This window comes from Sciurus carolinensis, unplaced genomic scaffold, assembly GCF_902686445.1.
Source record: "Sciurus carolinensis unplaced genomic scaffold, mSciCar1.2, whole genome shotgun sequence".
Taxonomy (NCBI): Eukaryota; Metazoa; Chordata; class Mammalia; order Rodentia; family Sciuridae; genus Sciurus; species Sciurus carolinensis.
The window spans coordinates 185,476-207,249 of NW_025920154.1; the positions used below are offsets into that span (position 1 = coordinate 185,476).

The window sequence follows — 21,774 nt, forward strand, 5'->3', positions numbered from 1 at the left end:
ATTATATATTTCTACACATAAGATATACCAGGTTTATATAAGACATTTATTCACCATAATATATATGTATATGTAATGTATATGCAGGATAGACAGACACACACATTTTAGCTCGTTATGATCTTCTACAGCAATTACTTTCTTATGGTATTTCCTCACTTTTTCCATATGACCCACATGGGTGAGAAAGAGTTAGTATGAAAGACAAGAGAAATAGAAACTCTCTGTACCTCCAAACAATTGTTTTAAATATTCATTTCACTGGAATACTAACATACTGAATACATGATTGGATTTCTTTCAGTTTTTACAGAGAATAACTGTATGATAGTTATCTCAGTCCTTTTTCATGACTAGGTCTCACTGAATACATATGTTCACTATGCTTTCTGGGCAACTACTCTGTGCTTGATTAATCATGGTATGATATGATGAACCATGGGAAATATTCTCTTCCAAAGATCCCAATTTGACAAGGAAGACCCTATATACATATGTTTTAAAAGGATCAAATTCACGAGTGGACAAGGAGGTTGACAGACAGTCCTTAAGGCAGTGGTCAGAGAAGACTGCCTATATCCTGTCCATCTTGTATATCTCCCAGAGCCAGAACTCTTTTGACTTGAAATAGAAAAGAATGCAAACGAGCATAAAGGCTTAAATGTCAATAAGATTATAGGCAAGAGCAGAAAAAAACTGAAAATGACCTCGTAGATAATTAAAGACAAAATAAGACCACCCTGAGACATTTTCCTAAATGTAATAAAAAACACCAAAATGGACATCACTTTCTTATTCCATAGAGCAATATAGTTAAGGCCATATCTCTGCTAAAACCATTTAATACATGAGTGTATAGACTGTACTTCTAAAATGCCACTGACTATATCATGCTCTAATACCCTAATCCCCTTTGCCACTTTCTTAAGGAAAAGTGCTACACACAAGAAAAGCCAAAATGTCCCGCCAGTTAGTGAAGTAAATTGTGAGTACATACTAGCTGTGTGACCTTGTACAAACCATTTAACCTGTGTCTTTTTCCTAATATGTAAAATAGGGATAATTAAGAGCACCTGCCTATAGGTCATTAGAGAGATGCAAATCAAAACCACAATGAGATCATGCTTCACGCCTCTTAGGATGGTGAAGATGTGGGGAAAAGGCAAGACTTGTACACTACTGGTGGAAATATAAACTGGTAGAGTCATTAGGAAAACAATGTCAAGGTTTTTCAACAAATAAAAAACAGAACTACATTTTGTCCATCAATTTCACTTCCATGTATGAATCTAAAGGAAATGAACTAGTATATAGAAGAAATATCTGCACCCCTCCCTGTATTCATTGCAGCATTATTCACATTAGCCAAGCTACAAGAACAAGCTAAGTGCCCACTCATAAATGGATGATAAGGAAATTATTGTACATGTATGCAATGAAATACTATTAAGCTATAAAAGAGAAAGAAATCTTGTCGTTTGCAACAACACAAAAGAACCTGGAGAATATTATGCTAAGTGAAATAAGCCAGACATGAAAGACACTCTATAAACTTGAACAGATAGAAGCAGCAGTGTAACAGTAGTAGTGTAGGGGTGGGAAGTCAGCAAAGAGTGATACTGGCTAAAAGGTATAAACTTTCAGTTACAAAGTGACTTAAGTTTTAAGGACCTAATGTACAGCATGAGCAATAAAAGATGTGCTAATATGACTCTGGTACCATTACATACTGTGTATGTATGTGTATATATATCTTTGTCATATGTATATATATATATATATATATATATATATATATCTTTGTATCTTTTATATATATATGTCTTTGTCTCTTAAACCAGTTTCCAGTTGATGTCAATGTTTCTGGTACAGAGACTGTTTTTAAAAGGACAGGTTAATTTATATTCTACAGAGTTACCAACTCCATTGGCAGTCTTTGCTTGTTAACCTTCCTATATCACATCAACACATTAGTTGGGATTCTCATCACCACACAAAGGGGGTTGAAAGTTTAATAGCTAGTCCCCCTAAATGGCTCTACCATCCCTCTTCCTATCAATACTACATTTCCTTTCCAAGTAATTGTTCCTTAAATATTTACCCATTATTATATTTATTTGTTCAAAACCCATAGCTCCTGACTGCTGAGCACAAGCTGCATTAAATTCTCTACTTGGCTTATAAAATCTAAATAGCCTATAAAATGTGGATAACCCTCCCCAGTTGGCCAACTGCAGAGGGATACCATAAGGATTAAATAAGATACAGTCAATTCATGGTATTCACATTAGTTATGAATAAAGTAACTGCAAACACTTAAGTAATCAATACTGAACTCCTGCTCCTTCAAGGAAACACAGGCTTAGAGTCCTGCAAATCTTTGGCCAAATTTTGTCAACTAATCAGAGTATAATAACCCTTACTTCATGTGTGTTCCTGTTAAAAGACACCATATTTAATATCAATTGCTGATTCCTTAACACTGAACTGATGGCTAGGATCACAGTAACTCATGCCAGAACACAGCTCATCCAGCCTGCATTTTCTCCATACGGCACTCACAGCCTTCCTGCACTTAGGAACACCAGAGAGCTCTTTAGTACTAAGTTTGGGGACCATTTTCAACAGTAAAATCACCAGGCAAAAATATAAGAAGGTAAAAAACATGGCATTAAAACAGACCACAAAAAAGACACTTGGTTACAGAATAAAGCTGAAATAAGAAAACAGAGCTTCCCCTTGCTCAGTATATATAGTCAAGAGACTAAAAGTTTTAATACTATGTGTTTGTTTGCAAATGACCATGAAAGCACCACATGAATATTGATTTGAGCAATACAATAAATTTTAGCAAGTGAGTTTGCAAATAAAGAATTGACAAATAATGATTGACTATATTATGAAAGTAACTTTCAAATATATAGTACATTGCTCAGATAACAATGTTAAAAAAATAATAGCTAATATGTTACATGTTTGCTAAGTGCCAGTTCTTCAAAGCACTCCATATAAATGAATGTATTTAAAACCTACCAAAACCCTAAAAGATAGGAATTGTTATTATACCCATTTTATACATGAGGCAACTAAGACACAGAGTAAAACAATTTCCCTGAAAAGCATAGTAAATCTCATACTGACTTTAATAACTAACATTTCATTAACAGTTCTACAGAATTTCTGGTATGATTTGACTATGTACCCCCACACACACACGCAAAATCATGTGATCCATAAGTAGTTAACTACTTCCAAAAATGGTACTTGGAAGGGAATTGGGATTGGATGAGATCATGAGGGTGAGGACCCCATGATGGTATTAATGGCTTTATGAAAGGAAGACTCAGCTAGTACACTTGCTTTGTCCCTTGAAGTGTTGCACTCTGCCATGTTGTGATACAATAAAAGGCCCTCACTAGATGCTGGTACAACACTCTTGGACTTACCAGTTGCCAGAACTGTAAGCTAAAAAACCTCTATTCTTTAGAAATTACCCAGTCTATAATGTTCTATCTTCTGTAGCAACAGAAACAGACCAAAACAAGTTTTGACAAAGCTTCTCTCCTTCATAACTCCAGCCAAACCTCTGACCCCTCTTCTTGACTAGGTCTCAACCCTGGCCTACCAAGACTTGAACAAACACTAACATAGTGTCCAACAGCTCAAGACCATATCCCACTTAGGTGAGAAAACTCAAGACTGTTCCCAAAATGTACTGTTTATTTTAGCAACATCTGAGGATAGAAACGCTGTTTCCTGGTCCCTGGGGGAAAGAAAAGAATCGTAACTTCAATGACTGCTATTTCAATCAGTGTAAATAGATTGCTGGCCCAATCTATTTACACTGATGAACCCCTTATAATTTTCACCTCCTTGACTCTCCTAAGTCTCTTCACATCCTCTTCACTGTTCCTTAATTCTCCCTTTAAAATGCTGTTGCCTTTCTACAAACTGAAGTTGCGTTCAGTTCACAATAAACTTGTTCCCCTATTGCAATAGTCATTACTGAGCAATATCTATCCTTCCATCTTTACTAATGTCTAATTTTGTTTATCTTTGACAGTTCCTCAGTTACAAGTGGAATAACTGGGATTTATGCCCAGGCAAACTGATCCAAAGCTCACATTTTCAACCACTATGGTATAACCATAAGCAAATTTTCTACCACTCCCCCACTCTCTCTCTCTCACAGATGTGGTCTCTCACATATTTATTCTTTCATCAAACATTTCCTGTTTGCTGAAAATGTCATCATGCCCATAATGTCAAATCCTGTGTTTGATACAAGAAGGACAAAGAAAGTACCAACAGTCTTATCCTGATAGAGTTCAATTATCTATGCATAACTCAAAGATTATTGAAAAGTGAGATAAATATAGGGTGTCACAGACTGAGGACATCAAAAGAAATCTCTGGACTGAAGCTTCTCAGGTAAAGTGTCTAAGAGGAAGTCAAGTTTGCTGACTTTAGATTAAGTAATGGAAATTATGTAAATTAAAAGAAGAGACATAGGAATGCAAAAGAAACATATACATAAAGATGAATGTAAAGGACTTTAAAACCTTCAGAAAGCTAGGGTATTTTTAAAGGCTGGAATAAGCCCAACAAGAGGAAACAGTGAGTGATCAGGCAAACACAGGATGGCAAGAGAAAACCCTATCTATCAAACTCAGGAGTCTGAATTTTTTCTCAAAAACTATAAGCAGTCCTTGAATGAATCTAAGAAGATAGATATTTTTAGGAAGGTAACTCTGGAGGCATTGTGGAAAAGAGATCAGACAGGATTAAGACTGGAAGTAAGAAGACCTGTCAGGAGACTGTTGTGGCAATCAATGGGCTCTGTATGCATCTTGACAGCTCTCCAAGGGCTATCAAGATCCATGCAGAGAAGGTTAAAAGGCTGAAAGCAAGTTGCCTCTCACATCACCTGGAATACTACACCCACCTCCCCAATGCCATATTCCCTTCCACTTCCTAACTTTACTCTCTTCTCCCTCCTGAAATACTCTTATTCCTCCACCTGCCCAAAATAAGGAGTTGATCAAGGAAACTGTCCTAGTAGTTTCTCAATAACCTTCCCATTTATTTTAAGTTCTGCAATATAAATTCACTAAATATCTTGACAGAATTACCTTACCTCTTGCATATCATTTCAAGTACAAGAAAGAAATACACTCCTTCACCTTAACTGCCTGCTTCATAATAACTGAGATATTGTCTTGTAACTCCTTGTATTTCCCTCAATATCTACCCAAATACTTTGCATACAGTAGGTCAGCAAATGTTTGATAAGGGACAAACATTCCATACAGTCAGCTTTCCACTGCTTGCTGTGACAAAATACCTAAGAAAAACAACTTAAAGGAAGAAAGATTTATTTGGGTTCATGTTTTCAGAGTTTAGGTCCATAGTACCTTGGCCTCATTGCTGTGGGCCTGTAGTGAGGTAGAATATCATATAAAAGATGTGTTAGAGCAAATCTGCTTACCTCATGAGGGCCAGAAAGTAGAGAGAGGGGAAGGGTAGAGACAAGATATAAGTCCCAAGGGCACACTCCAAATAACCTGCTCCCTTCAACATGGTCCCACCTCCTACAGTTTCCACCACCTCACAATAGTACATTCAGCTACGAATCCATTGGTGGCTTAATCCATGGGCTGAGGTTAGAACCCTTATAATGTACTTATTAAGAATCTTAGAATGATCAAACACTGAGATGGACTTTAAGAGTGACTAACCCATGGTTTCTGATGTCTCTCCCTCTAAGCACTATTTTTCTTACTCTAGTTTATATTTTAGTTATTTACTAGTCTTGTGAATTGTTTTGTTGATCTGTAATCCTTGTAAGTTCATATAGGTCAAACAGCCTTCATCCAAAATGCTTGGGACAGACATGTTTTAGATTTTTCTTTTTTTTTTTTTTTTTCATTTTGAAATATTTGCATATACATTATATATTAGACAGAATGAGACAAACATCACTACCTTATGTACATGTATGATTACACAAATGGTGCAGCTCTACTTCGTGTACAGAGAAACAGTTGTACCCCATTTGTGCACAATGAATCAAAATAAATTTAAGAAATACAAAATTAAAAATAAAAGATATCTTAAGAATGTGACCCAAGTCTAAACATGAAATTCATTTGTTTCATATACACCTTATACACATAGCATGAAGGAATTCTTTGTAATATTTTTAATAATTTTGCACATGACACAAAGTTTCATGGTAATGGAATTTTCTACTTGTGGCATCATGCTGGAGGCTCAAGTAGTTTCAGATTTTGAAGCATTTTGAGTTAGAGATGGTAGGTTAACCTATACTACTTTTTCCTTAAGAGATGGAAAGGATCTTGCATTAAACAATGTTTGTATTCCTATTTCTTCCATATGTCCATTACATTCCACCCTAAATCAAATGGCATCTTGCTTTTGGAAGTATCCATCACCATTTCTTCAAAATAACTTTCATACCACACCTTTCTTTTGATCTGACTTCTTTAACTTTTCAAATTTTTCTATGCCAAGAGGAAATCCAGTGGAAAATAAATTTTAATTCAAGTAAATTTGTAATTGAATTGGACAACAAGGGGCCCCTGTAGGGCTGATGGGAACAGTACATTGTTCTGACACATGAGAACTCATTAGCATATAAATTGTTCAACATATAGAAGAAGGTCCTTATACTGTTTAATTTATATTTATAGTCTAACACTTTGTAATAAATGTGGCTATTCATAACTAATAAGTATTATAATTTAACTTTTAATTGGTATCAATCATTACCTAAAGCTAGTCTTTAAAAATCAAACTTTTATTCTGTTTATCTTTCAAGTGATCTATTCACATTAGAATGATAGCAAGAGTTTTAGGAAAATGATTCAAAGTAAAATTTTGTATATAATTTCAAAAACAAAAAATAAGTTAAACCTTGTAACGACCAGTTAAGCATGCCACATACATCAATCTGTAACTCGAAGCAAACATTTTTTGACAAAGTAATTCACACTTAACTATTTACAATGCTTTAGAGTATAAAAGAACTTAATACTTCAAATATCAAAGAATAAGAATATTATTGAAAGTCCTATTTCAGTTTATGACATAATTCTTTGGACAATACAGATTTTTCAGAATATATTACTTGAATTTGAAATAATCAATAAGTGCCAAGCATGACGACACATTCCGTAGTCCCAGTTACTGGTGAGGCTGAGGCAGAAGGATCACTTAAATCCAGAAGTTTAAGGCCAGCCTAGGCCTATATAGTAAAAAGTGAGAACAAGTATCAAAACAAAAAGAAAAAAAAAAAAAAAAGCTCTAAAAAATGTATCTTTATTTTAAAACTTCCCAATTCCATAAAAGTACTCAAAAAGTAGTCATATCCCCTTGTTTTCACATGAATTCCAGTTGTATGTGCTTTAAGCATCAGATACTCTGGAAACCCTACAGTCTCCAATTCCTTTAAGATGGAGAAAGGCTTTAGAGTCATTTGTTTTTTTTTTTCCTACGGATACTGAGCTCTCAGAATTATTAACTACAGGGAGAGAGTAAAAGTCAAAATTCATTTAATAAATTCCAATGAACTTCAATTGAGAAAACAGGTGCCTGAACACACATCTGAAGAAAAACTTAAAAGATACTTTCCAACTCTACTGCAGGGCTCTCCAAACAGTCCTGGGGATCTCTCATTCTAACAACAGAATAATACAAATAATACCAGATGAACCAGCAAACCTGCACTATTTATCATCCATGAAGAGCAAACAGGCTTAAATCCTTTTACTTCCTTCTGCAGTGGTAATTTACAAAGATACAGAGCTGCCATCTAGTGACTAAAGAGAAAAAAAGTAAGGTGCTTAACATGAAAAATCATAAAGCCTTTAAAAAAAAAAAAGCAATAAAACACCCAAATTAATAAAATACAATTTAGCACAAACTTCAAAATGTACAGGTAAACTAATATACCTATATGCCTCTAAAATGTATCTTGACATCTAATTCTTATAAATAATATAGCTTAAAATTAATAGAACAAAATTAATGATACTAAACAGTCATAGGATGATTACCCATGTAAAAGTATGAATTCTTATCATTGTACAGATATAGAATCAAATGCATATGCTCTAATCTTGGTTTTTTCCCCCTCATCAATTTTGTGGCTTTAGGCAAATTACTGTTAACCTCCTATAAGTCACTTTTCTGTATCAGTGAAATGTGAATTATAACAATTGTTTTAAAGAATTATTGTAAGGATTACACAATATAATACAGTAAAACAATAAGTACACAGTAGGCTGATAATTCTAGTTCCTTGCATCCACTTTATGGTCAGTCACTTAGGCTCCTGTGAAACATACATCATTTAAGAAACAAGCCAGTCCATTAAAAACAATTATAACAAGGAGTTAATGTTTCCAGAAGTTAGTCATGTTATTGTTGTGTTCTTAACCTTAACTGCTTCCAAAGATTATTACCTCTCAATTAATTTATCATATTTCCTGACTTCTAGACAACTCATTATCAAAGAAAGAATACTTATTTGATCTATTTCACCCTTAAGTCTCTGTTTTTAAACCCTCCAGTCCACCAGGTTTTCTTCTTATTGCAATATAATTTACCATAGTCGATAGCTCCAAGAAAACAGAAAATCACAAAATAATTTTACACATGAGCCAGGTGCAGTAACAAATGCCTGTAATCCCAGCAACTCAGGAAGCTGAGGCAGAAGGATCCCAGGTTCAAGGCCAGTCTCAGTAATTCAGCAAGGTCCTAAGTAATTTAGCGAGACCCTGACTCAAAATCTAAAAAATCAATAAAAATAAAAAGGGATGGGGTCAGGTGACGTGGACCATGCCTATAATCCCCAGCAGCCTGGGAGGCTGAGGCAGGAGAATTTTGAGTTTAAAGCCAGCCTCAGGAACTTAGTGAGACTCTGTCTGTAAACAAAATATTTAAAAGGGCTGGGAATGTGGTTCAGAGATTAAGTGCCCCTGGTTCATCCCTGGTACCAATAGATAAATAAATAGATAGATGGCTAGATAGATAGATAGAGATGTATCTCAGGGATAAAGTGCCCCTGGATTCATACCCCAGTTCCAAAAACAAATAAATAATAATTTTACATGACTGTGTATCTTAAGATATTATAACTATAATCTTAATATAGAGGACAGTGTTGTATGTTTTATCATGGTTGTTATTACAGAATAGTTCTTGTCCAGGTTCTCTTTGGCAGTATCATATACAACAAATAATTCAGTCAAGTATTCCTTCAACATAAAATTTAGAATAATTTAACATTTTCTTTCAGATAATAATTTAACCATGCCTGCCCTTAACAACGCAAAAAGCTCAAAAAACTAATGACAGAATATTTTAAGGGCATTCTTTTTCTTAATTGTTATTGAATTTAGCATTTCTCTTTTCCTTCTTTTTAGCTTTATCTGATTTACTGTTGGTTAGTCATTGAAGCTAATTAAATAAGCTAAGCCCTCCGTGCCACTCCAAGTACCCCTAGGGTGATGTAGGTCCCATCTATGACAAAAAAGTAAGCTGAGAAAACTTCCTTTTTTTAACACTACCCTTAAGAGCATATTTGCTTTTTAATGATAATAGTCCATCTAGTGCATTTTTGTGCAGCAACCAAGGAGTATTTTCTCAGTTAATGTTATGCCCCATTTCTCCACCAGGGGGCGCATGACTCTCATGTATGGTGCAAGGCTTCTTTTTCAAGTGGGAAGTTAGTTTATGCTTTTTGAAATTTTTTTCTTTATTTTTTATTAGTCCACCTTGGTTACACATAACACTAGGATTCATTTTGAAAAATTGTAAATACATGGAATATCATATTCATAATTATGAAAACAGGAATATCAATCCCAATGCCCTTAGCCTTACCCTCCTTCCTCCTGTTCTCTTTTCTACTGATCTTTCTGTTATTTACTTACATTTATTTTATTTTTAATTTAGTGTCTTGCGGCTATACATAATGTTGAGATTCACTGGGGTATTCATATATGTACACAGGAAAATTAGATCAGATTCATTCCACTGTTTTTCCCTTATCCCATCCTTCCTCCCTCCCTCCTTCTACTCCCCTGATCTTTTTTTTTTTTTTTTTTTTAATGGAATCCCCCATACTCATTTCCCCTCTCTCTCACTCTTGCTCTCATTTTAGACTGGCTTCCATATATCAGAGAAAATATTAAACCTTTCACTTTCTGGGTTTGGTTTATTTTACTTGGCACTATAGACCCCAAGTTTAGGCTTTAAGAGTTTTCAAGGATGACCAATTCTTTAATTTTGCAGAGAATAGCACTATGTGTCAGATCCTCTACATATGTCATCACATACTACCCAGAAACAGATCTGGGTGTAGAACCCAGGTATGAGTCCTCTTTTTCTCTGCTAGACCACACTCAAGAGAACAGAACACACATCCCCTTTACTGCTGGTTTCTAACAGCACTAAGTTATTTTCAGAAGCACACTTGGACAAAAGTATAAATAAATTAAACAAAAGATTTTATATCCAAGCCAGGCACGGGGACACATGCCAGTAATCCCAGTGGCTCTGGAGGCTGAGACAGGATTGAGAGTTCAAAGCCAGCCTCAGCAATAGTGAGGCGCTAAGCAACCCAGTGAGATTCTGAGATTCTACCCCTAAATAAAATACAAAATAGAGCTGGGGATATGGCTCAGTGTTTGAGTGCCTCTGAGTTCAATCCCCAGTACCCCCCCAAAAAAAGATTTATATCCAAAATATCAATTGCTATCCACAATTATTGTTCCACAAAAACATCCTGGACATTTTTTTTTTTTTAAATAAGTCCATTTAAGCACAAGAAAGAGAAAAAAGAACTTTTAGCTTCTTCTGTAACAGAAAAAAGTCTCCATGGATTTAAACAGACACTAATGTTTTATCCAGCAAAGCAATTTAAAAATCTTAGGGGCTGGGGATGTTGCTCGTGGTAGATTGCTTACTTAGCATAGACAAGGACCTAAATTCCACTCCCAGCACCAGAGGAGGGGAAAAAGCCTTATTTGATTTTAGAAAGACTTTGAAATACTTTTTAAAGAAAGTATCCATGAAACTATTCAGCCAGGCCAATCTCAGCCCAGAAGTCTCCTATAGTGGCCAGATTTTCTTGCTGAAGACAGCTGTTGTTGGGCCCAGACCTTTGGCTGGATATAAAATGATGAAGCTTCTGAAAAGCTCGTACTCAGTTCCACTTCAAGGCCAATTTCCACGTAAAATACAAATGGAAGAAAATATTCCCTTCTGCCTGACTGGTTCCCCTAAAGGTTTAGGGAAACAAGGGTAACCTAGCCAGCAGGGCAGATTGGAAGATAAATCACACAGCTTGTCATGATTTTAAGATAAATAAGAGATGAGGATTTGATATCCTAAGATCTTACCTGCTAGGCAGCATCTGAACTTTTTTTTGGAGTTTCCAAAATAGCAGATTGAGAGTCTGGACTGGAAAGGAAGCAAGCAGTTCATATCTTTAAAAAAAAAAAAAAAAAAAAAAAAAAAAAATCCTCAGTCAAAAAATTAAAATCTTCACTAAAATATATCTTTAACCATAGCACTAAAAATATCTAGTCTCTCTTCCAAATATATTAATGGATTATGAGAATAAGACTATATTCAGCATATAGCACACATATAATGACAAACACTCATGTCATTCATTATTTTTAAAAACTGGAATGGTCCTTCTCTGCATATCAAACATAACTGTTTTTCTCAGTGCTAATCTCTATACTGTTGTGCTAGAAGTACTGGCTAAGACTTTTATTTATATTGGTCACTTAGTTAAAATCTGTTCATGATGGAAGCCACCTCAATCTTGAAGGATATGATCTCAAAAGCCTTATCTGTTGACATATTACCTTCTGATTTCAATGAGAAAATACAAATAAGTCAATAGAGGGTACTGAGTAATAATGGATTCTGAAGAGATGCTGTCATTTGAAATTCTATGAGACTACAAATTCATCACACTGGAAAACAAAAGAAATAACCACACTGGGCATTTTGTTTAAGCCAAGGGGTACTTTCTTCTAAGTGAAACCTGAATGCAAATTTAAAAACTTAAATATAAAAACAAAGCTGGGAATGGTGATGCACACCTGTAATCCCAGTGACTTTTAAGGTTGAAGCAGGAAGATTCCAAGTTTAAGGCCAACCTCAACAACCCTGCCTCAAAATAAAAAATAAAAAGGACTGGGGATATAGCTCAGTGGTAAAGTGCCCCTCGGTTCAATACCGAGTATAAAAAACAAATAAATATTTTTAAAAATTAAAAGGGCCTTTAGGAGTTCCCAACACTCTATGAATCAGAATCTGAAAACCACTGATCTCACCCATCCTCTGTATTTTAGAGATGAGAAGCCCCAGGTTCCTAACACAAGCAGTTGGTGGCAGGATAAAGACTAAAGGTTATGTCTCTTGCCTATCACATTGCTCCCCCTGGCGGACAGGCAGACCAGATACAGGACACAAAGTACAGCAGTCACTTTTCGCAATTGTTTTGACATTCCCAATTTAACAGCATTGTAACTGATGCATATGACAATATTACAGAAAAATAAAAAGTACTTAGTATTTAAACAGATAACATACCATTAAGTGACATTGAAAAGGTTTCATTGCAGGATCTCAACACAGATCCATGGGCCTTGTTTGATCTGCCCATGCTACCGAATGGGTTTAACTTCCTTTGCCTTTTCCCCTTGCTCTCTATGCTCCAGCCACCGTGGCCAGCCTGTCATCCTCTAATATTCCAGTGATTGCCCCCTCCACCAGGCCTCCAAAGCCACAGCAACTCTTCTTTACAGCCCAGAGTGCTCATTCTTCTTCGAGATAGCTGCTTCCTTGACCCCATCCCTCAGGACTTTGCTCCAGTCTCCCAGAGCACTTGATTTAAAGTAGCAACCCCCTACCCCCAACACTCCCTATTTCCAGTCCTTCCTTTCTCCATAACATGGACCATCACATCATATATTCCATAATTCACTAGAACATAAGTTCCATGAAAGCAGAGACTGGTGTCAGAATTATTACCCTGTCACATTCCCAAACATCTAGCAACATAGCAGGAGCTTAAAATACTTATTGAGTAATTATAGGAATGAATAAAAGAATAAGTGAAAGATCAAAAGAATGATCAAGACTACGTGTCACCATGAAAAGTGGAGTAAGCTAGGTAGGGAAAGAGAGTAAGGACTTATTAAGAGGCAGCAGAGATACACCTTGTCTTTGGCTATTTCCTGAACTTTAGCTAAGAGTAGTCTTTTACAACAAAATCATTGAGAATAGCATGAAGTAGTCAACAACAGATGTCATGGTGACAGAGAACATAAACAAGTAGACTTAAAATACAACCATTTTTCCAGACAACACTGTGTTTCGCTGAGCCAATTAAAAATAGATTCTTCCCTACTCAGAGTTTAACACCAGAGTTAACCAAATTTGAATAAGACCTTTAACATCAAAACTAGTCAACACTTAAGAAAGCAAATCCCAAATCTGTAAGAATCTTGTTTTCTACCATTTTTCATTATTTCCAAATCCTCCCAAATAATAGATTCAAGACAAATCCTGGCTTTGTACACATGGAAGAAAGTTTCTTTTCTTATTTCTATTTCGACAGCACAAGAACTTTCAAGGGATCTCCTAGTAGTTCTTTACATTAGAAATGCTTATAGTACCCCATAGTTTTTTTTCTGTAGTCTATGACTGGGTAATCTGTTCCCAAAACAAAACTTCTGAGGTCTGGTGGTGAATAAGAACAAGTACAGTTTATTAGAACAATGTATTTAGAAAACAATGCTTGTTAGAAAGGTCATTCGTCCAACATTCAGAATACCTATACCCAAATTCCCAGTTTTCCTCTAATCCAATACTTACTTGAATGGAATTCATTCTCCCATTCAACCCTTTATCCCTTTCACTGTTCTCTTCATTTCTTTGAAGTCATGTGTTCAAACACTTAAGAGAAATTTATATCTCAAAATGCTGTCTTCAAAATCAAAAGTTAGAATGTAGGAGTCTAGAGTATCAGCATTTTAAAATCAAAGAGAAGCATGGACTAGTGCAAAATAAAGGATGAGTGAATGAAAACAAATAAGAAAAAAAAACAGGAAATAGAAGAAAAATAATAGAGAAAAAATAGGGTCAAGAAAGTATAGGAAGAAAAAAGAATAAAGAAAAGAACAAGATATGGTGAAAGTAGCCTAGAAAAGTTGGCACGGTAGGAACAAATAAAGTGAACTGGCTCCAAAATAAGGGCTCAACACTAGAATCACCATGCAGGTAGATTTGAGAACTCAGTTTTGTCTTAACACTCATAGGGGTCCCTAGATGAAAGTGACCACCCCTCATATAAACCAATTTACTTGTTACTAACACTCTACTCCTCCCAGGATCCAGGGGCACTTTCAGAATTGCCTTAAACCCAGCTCTGAAACTGACAGGGAATCTCCACTAAATATTCATTCAGTAGAATGGTTCTTTTTAGAGAATCACTCAGTGAGAGGGCTCTAAACAGTGCGAAGAAAACTGCTACCTCCTTCAATTGACCTTTTTAAAATTTAAGAAACTAAACTCTTTTGTTTTTTAAATCACTGTGAAGAAAAAAGGGAGAAATTCCTCACAGAACTTTAAATGTTCCATTTTTTAAAAAAGTTACTTCCCACAATTCTGAGCATAATCTAAAATTCTGGGATACATACAATTCTAATAGTTTCAGAAGTAATTTTTCATAAAATAAGCCGATCACTCAGAAGAAAAAAACATGAGTTTCATATTTGTACAGAGAGCAATGAGATAATGAACAAGATACACATCTTTGATAAAAAAAGGAAAATAAAATTTCCCCTTTCAACTATATCAACTATGCCTTCTAAAAATAAGTGGTCTTAAGCAGGTTTACATTTAAGTAAAATACATTTTACTTAAATTTACTTAATGTAAATTTATTGAATGTAAAATTTACTTAAATGTAATTTTTAAAATACATGTAAAATTATTAAATTCAGCTTATTTAATGGTATACATCAATTTGACTCAGACTTAATAAGTTTAATTGAAAGAAAATTCATTTAACTTTATTTAAACAGCTTGCCTTCCTTATGACTGGGTCACCTAGTAAATGGTATATGTTTGTAATCTGATATACTATGTCCTCAAGAAATGAAAACAGGGCTAAACACTGAAATTTTCCTAAATGAGATTAACCCTATGTTCTGCTTACTTATCTATTTAAGAGCATAAATCTGCTCCTCATTGTCAACAAAAGCTATCCACACCCAGAATTCAGCTAGCTAAAGAGAAATTGTTCAGTTTTACTGGCCCCTAAATACATACCCATACACACAGGCAATCTCTGCTGGAAACACAGTTCATCTATTCTAGTACATTTTATCTTTTGATTAAATGAGTAGCTCAGAGGGATAGAACATTATCAAGTCACCCTCCGTCACAGAATTCGTGTGAACATGTGTTAAAGCAGTGAGACAAAACATGTAAACAAGTTGATGATACTATGATTGCATTACATCACACAAAATCTCTTTTCTTAGGGCCCATCAGAAGCATTTATTTTGTGGGGGGGGTTATTAGAGGCCATGAAAGTTGTGTTTCTCATGGACACTGAGAATGATACAGAATTGTTCATATTCCCCTTTCTTCTTTGAACCTAAATGATAAATTTCCAATCACCCCTAAAATAAACTACAGGAATTTCTTAAATTTCCATGTTAAAGCTTAACTTTGCTGCTTTTTATTGTTCTATTCTAAATTTCTTTTAGTTGATCCATTTCCTTTTGTGATCCTTTTAGACATAGATATTTAAAAGCTACTCAGATCCTTTGTAGAGCAAAGGTAGGTTACAATTCATCCAGCCAGCATGGAAACAGACTTTTCTTTTTTAGGATATCTGCACAAAATTTTTCTATGTTGTTTCTACCAGATCAGCTTCCATATAATTTCTTTCTTTCTCTTTTGGCACAACTGGGTATCCAACCCAGGATCTTGTGCACACTAGACAAGTGTTCTACCTTTGAGTAACACTCCAAGTCATGTATACATACATATATGCATACGTATATACATATATTATTTTTTCATTCTAGAATTTTCTGTAACTGGATTGCCTTTCTAAAATCAGTCTTCTGTTTGCTCTCTGGGCATTGCCATTTTCAAAGAAAGGTAAGGGATCTGATTTTCCACTGATGAAATAAAATCGATAACATTCATGTCTACACAGTTTGATTTTGTCCTCCATGAATTTGAAAATTCAAGTTAATTATCTCTTTGATTTTGTATGTAGCCATCAAATGACCTTTAAAACTTGGTACTTGAGCCTTTAAAATGGTCAAGAAACTGTTTCAGCACACACATAAAACTTTCCTTCTAGGAAATGAGGGGAGGGGAGGGGACAGCGGTGGGAGGAAAGATGGTGAAATGAGACAAACTTCAGTACCCTATGTACATGTATGATTTTATGAATGGTGTGACTCTACATTGTGTACAACCAGAGAAATGAAAAGTTATGCTTCATTTGTGTACAATGAATCAAAATGCATTCTGCTGTCATGTATAATAGAACAAACATAAAACAAAACTTTCCCTCTAATCTTTCACTCATCTGTTAAGTAGATATTTAAATCTTTTCCAATAGAGAGATCTTCATTCATTCAAATATTTAAGTATATACTATGTGCCAAAAGGTCTTGAAATGATGGGGTTCTACAGGAAGGTATGTATGTAAAAAGAAATAAAATTACGATCCACAGATACTGCAAATGATGGAAATATGAATAAAATATCACAGTGTTCCAGAAAAGAAAACAACCAGGGATGGGGTAGGGTGGTTTCATCCTATATGTAAGGAGACAAAGAGAAAATAAGATAAATTGGAAGGTTTTTCTTATGAAATGCCAATAATAATATAGCACATCACTGCTTAACTTCCCTTCCAGCCAGCCCATGCTTCCAGGAGGCCTTCTGTAGAATTCACAACATCAATTGATATATCATAAGTCCATCTGTGGAAGCATGTGGACTGCACAGAGTGTCAGGAGGGAAGCAAGGATTCACACTGTAGCTCAATGGTAAGAGGCGGCATCAAGGCATCACCTCAGCCTTAGCACTTCAACTCACGTGAAGAAGGGTTAGTTCTTTCATTAATATATAAAGGTAAAGAAAAAATTATTTTACAGATGGTATCATGAAAAAAATTAAAGTGAGATACATGAAAAAACAGAGATAGTTAATCTGAATTAGTTGGACACGTGAATTAATGACCAATTGTTTAAAAGAGCTAAAAGGAAAAAATGGTCAAAAAAAGTTCTCAACTTTCTAAGATGGACCTGCAAGTCTGTCTTCTTCAAAAAGAAGTAAAGTTACTGGGCATAGTGGTACACATCTGTAACTCCATCTAACAGGGAGGCTAAGGGAGGAGAAAGGCAATTTGAGTCCAGCCTCAGCAACTTAGTGAGATCCAGTCTCAAAATAAAATAAAAAAGGGATGGGATATAACTCAATGGCAGAAAATTTGCCTAGCATGTATGAGGACCCGGGTTCTATCCCCAGTACTACAAAAGAAAAAGAAAAACGCAATTGAACTATTTTACTTTAAATTCAAATTGAAATGGGGCACATATTGCACTGGGTGATTTTAATCATGATGTCAATGCATCCATCTGGGTGAAAAGCCAACCTGAGGTCAGTTCAATGTTTAGTTTCTGCATACCCAACTCCAAGGCAGAGCTAATATTTATTCATTATCTGCCACCTCAGCTGGCTTTCCACAAACACCCCTTGTTATTATATTCAGCACTCACTCCAGTACTTTTGGTGTTCAAATAAAACATGTTTCACATGGTAACTGTTAAGTGCCCAACCCCCAAATGTCTCTTTGCCCTCTGCAAAGGAAGACACCCATTTCAGAGATGAAACAAGACAGGCAACACTCAAAAGGCCAAGTGTATCTGTGGCCTACCCACCTCAGCTTGCCTCGGAAGTCTTTATTTCCACACATAGGTGTTCTTATCCCTGGCCTAAGCCAATCCTCCACCTGTACCCTATTCCCATCCCCCTTTTGGTCTCTCAAGACCATATGTTATCAATTATCCTTCCTCTCCTCAGTCTTCCACATTCCCTCTCTATTCCCTTTGGTATCTAAAAATACTATAAACACTCTTGGGCTTTGAAGGAAAAAAAGATTTTTCTCCCTTCACCCTTCTTCTAAACTACTACGATTTCCTTTACCCCTAAAGCAAAAGCTCCTGAGCTAATCACATACCTTTGCTGATTCCATCACCACACCACACCTTGCTCTTTCCTTTCAGTCTGAAATCCAGATAGTGGTCTGGGTACTCAGATTTCTCTCTGTGAGGATATTCAGTGCAGCTTTTAGTAAATTCAATGACTATTTTTCAGATTTAATCTTACTTAATCTCTTGGCAACATTTCTCATTACTTAGTGTTACCTTTCCCCCACCCCCAATACTTTTCTGTCCTTACTGGTCTCCTTGCAGTTTGTTCTCTCCTGCCCGTTGCATAGATGCTCATCTACACATCAGGCCCTTCTCACTCTATGGGAATAATAGCTCACACTGACTCAATCTCTCCCCCAGACTCACTCTCCTGAACCCTAGATACAAATAACCAATTGCTTTTGTTTTATTTTGGTTTCTTTTGGTACTAGGGATTGAATCCAAGGTCACTCAACCACTGAAGTCACATCCCCAGCCCTTTTTATTTTTTTATTTTGAAACAGGGTCTTGAAAAGTTGCTGAGGCTGGTTTTGAACTTACAATCCTCCTGCCTCAGTCTCCCAAGTTGCTGGGATTATAGGCATGCACCACCACACCTGGCTAACCAATTGCTTTTTGCATGTTTAAGTAGATGCCCTCAAATTCAATATGACCTAAGTGGAACTAACTGTCCCCACAATCTGTTTCTTCTCCTGTGTTTTCTTTTTGCAGTGCTAGGAATGGAACCCAGGGTCTCGTGTATGCTAGGCACTGAGCCGCACCTCCTGTATTTATACACAGTAAATAGCATCACACTGTACCTTAATGCTCAACTCAGAATCTTGGACATATGCTCCTCATCCCCACCCTCTCCCTCATCTTCACACAATCAAATCTCCAAGGTTTTTCATTTCTACTTTCTGAAGCAGTCCTTTTCAAAGTATGGTTCCCGGACAAGCAGAATCAGGATCACCTGGGAACTTGCTAGAAACTAAATACTCCAGTCCCATCCCAGACCTCCTGAATTAGCAATTTGTGTTTTAACAAGTCCTCCAGGAGATTCTGACTCAACCTAGAGTTTGAGCTTGGCATTAGTAACAATTCTAAACTAAATATCCTTAGAATCCGCTCTTCTCACCCCCAAATTTATTTCCCAAATGTAAGATTATTTTATAATTAACTACTGTGGTAATGAGGTAGGACAGAAAAGAAACAAAAGATATGTAGAAAGGAGACAAAAGGGAAGGAAAAAGACACTACATCTTTAAATCTAAAAGCACCATGATCTGAATTCCTTTATTCCTCAGGCCGGTTCTCCTTCCTGGACTGTCACCCCACATTCCTGAGAAATCTATAAACTGAGTTACTGTAAGCTAACCCGTATAAAAAAAAAATTGCCTTGTTTTAATGCTTATGAGAACTGTTAAAATACACAATATATTTTTAGATTAGAGAGCACAAAGGGAAATGTATTTTAAGAAACTTATAATATGGGTACATTCCAAACATTATATAATAATCAGAGGAGACGATGTCAAACTAAAGATTCTAAAACAAAGACCAGACCACCATAAATGTCTTGTGATTACCAGGCTAATGCCATTCTCACGTGCCTTCCCATGCTCATACCCCACAAAGAAGAGCCTTTACCTGAAAAAACTCAGCCTCAAGACAGCTGCATTCTACTCTGAAAATATATACCCTCACTTTCTTTTTTAAAACATTTTTTTAGTTGTTGATGGACCTTTATTTTGTTTATTTTTATGAGGTGCTGAGGATAGAACACAGTGCCTCACATATGCCAGGCAAGCACTCTACCACTGAACTATAATCCCAGCTCCTCCCTACCCTCACTTTCTGTAATAAATTTCTGTCTTTGCTACTGAAACCTGATTCATCCTTAATCCCCCTCAACCCACCCCACAACTGGGAATTGAATCTATGGGTGTTTTACCACTGAGCTACACCCATAATCCTTTTTATTTTGTTTATATATTTCTTTTTTGAGACTGGCTTCACTAAGTTACTGAGGCTGGCCATGAACTTGAAATGCTTCTGCATCAGCCCCCAGTGTCATTGGGATTACAGGCATGCTCCACTGGGTCAGTCTCTTAAATTCTTTTCCAAAACAAGTCAAGAACCTGGAGGGTCCCAGTAAAGGTCTTTTCTGCTGATGGAAAGACCTCTTCAAATCTCTTATATGGTGACAGTAATATATAAAGAAAAATTAGATTGTAATTTATTAAAGAAAAAGATAAATTTCTTATTATAGTGCAACTCCCTGAATATTTTGAAGTCTTTTCAAAGGAGAGGGGTAGGTTTAGGTAAAGGGGTCAAAATATGGTTAGAGATTCTTCCAGGACTCATGGGAGTGTGCTTGCTTACCCTAAGTGGTCACTTGACATGCACAAGTTCACTGACAGGAATAAAGAAAAAATAAGTTGCCCACTTTCCCTATCAGTAGAGTTTCCTAGAAACAGGCACATCCCTGGAGTTCATCATTATTTTGCATCCAAGGGTTTGAAAAACACTGGTTAAGGAAGTAGTTTTCTGAATGAAGAAGAAAACTTTTAGTTATGGTCATCTATCTTTGCCAGAAGATTATGCAACATATTAAGTAGCATGTAGAGTGTTACAACACACAAAGTCAAAATAAAATGAAAAAGAGAGGGACTTGGAATGTGCTTCAGTGGTAGAGGACTTGCCTGGCATGTGCAAGGCCCTGATTTAAATTCCCAATACCATAAATCAGAAGGACGGCAGTGCACACCTGCAATCCAAGCAACTTGGGAGGCTGAAGCAGGAGGATTGCCAAGTTTGAAACCACTCTCAGCAACTTTGTGAGGTCCTAAGCAACTTAGGGAGACCCTGTCTCAAAAGAAAAAGAGCTGGGGATGTGGTTCAGTGGTTAAGTGTCCCTACGTTCAATCCCTAATACAAAAAAAAAAAAAAAAAAAAAAAGGATTGGGGAAATTGGAAGCACATATACTATATTTTAATAATTTTCAAAAGTCCAGCTAACAATGAAAAAAATAACAATCTTCTCCTACCCACACCTTCTTCACAGTTGAAGCCAATATCTCTCTCCTGCTTCAATTTTAACAACTCCCTTAGTCTGCCAATCTCCAAACCATACCCAGAGCATACCTCTTAGTCACTACACCACAGAATGTTCCCTCTGATACATAAATCTGATCATCCCACACTCCTCCATTTAACACCCTCCAGTGGCTTCCTACCATTCTTGCAATTAAGGTTCAGTTCCTAAACCCTTCTTCCACAAGCCTTCTTAAAAGAATGACCCAGCATTGATTCCTAAGGTGGCTCCTTGTGCCTCCCCTGTGCCTCCCTTACTCCCTACCAGGGCTGACTCTTGGCTACAGTCATACTGACCACACAAAGCTTTCTACCACCTCCCACTAAATACCGTGTCACTGTGTCTGTTCATCTACAAGTCTCTTTTGCAGTAAGCCACATAAGAATGGAAAGAGGATAT

The 21,774-nt window shown here is 36.2% G+C and overlaps 1 long non-coding RNA gene across 2 annotated transcripts in view; it reads right to left on the reverse strand.

Moving 5' to 3' along the window:
• LOC124974559 (uncharacterized) overlaps positions 1–21,774 on the reverse strand; it is a 91,055-nt gene that overhangs the window by 43,865 nt on the left and 25,416 nt on the right. For both annotated transcript variants that reach the window (XR_007106795.1, XR_007106794.1), the window contains exon 3: positions 11,430–11,516. This is a non-coding gene — a long non-coding RNA (uncharacterized LOC124974559). The remainder of the gene's footprint in view (positions 1–11,429; positions 11,517–21,774) is intronic.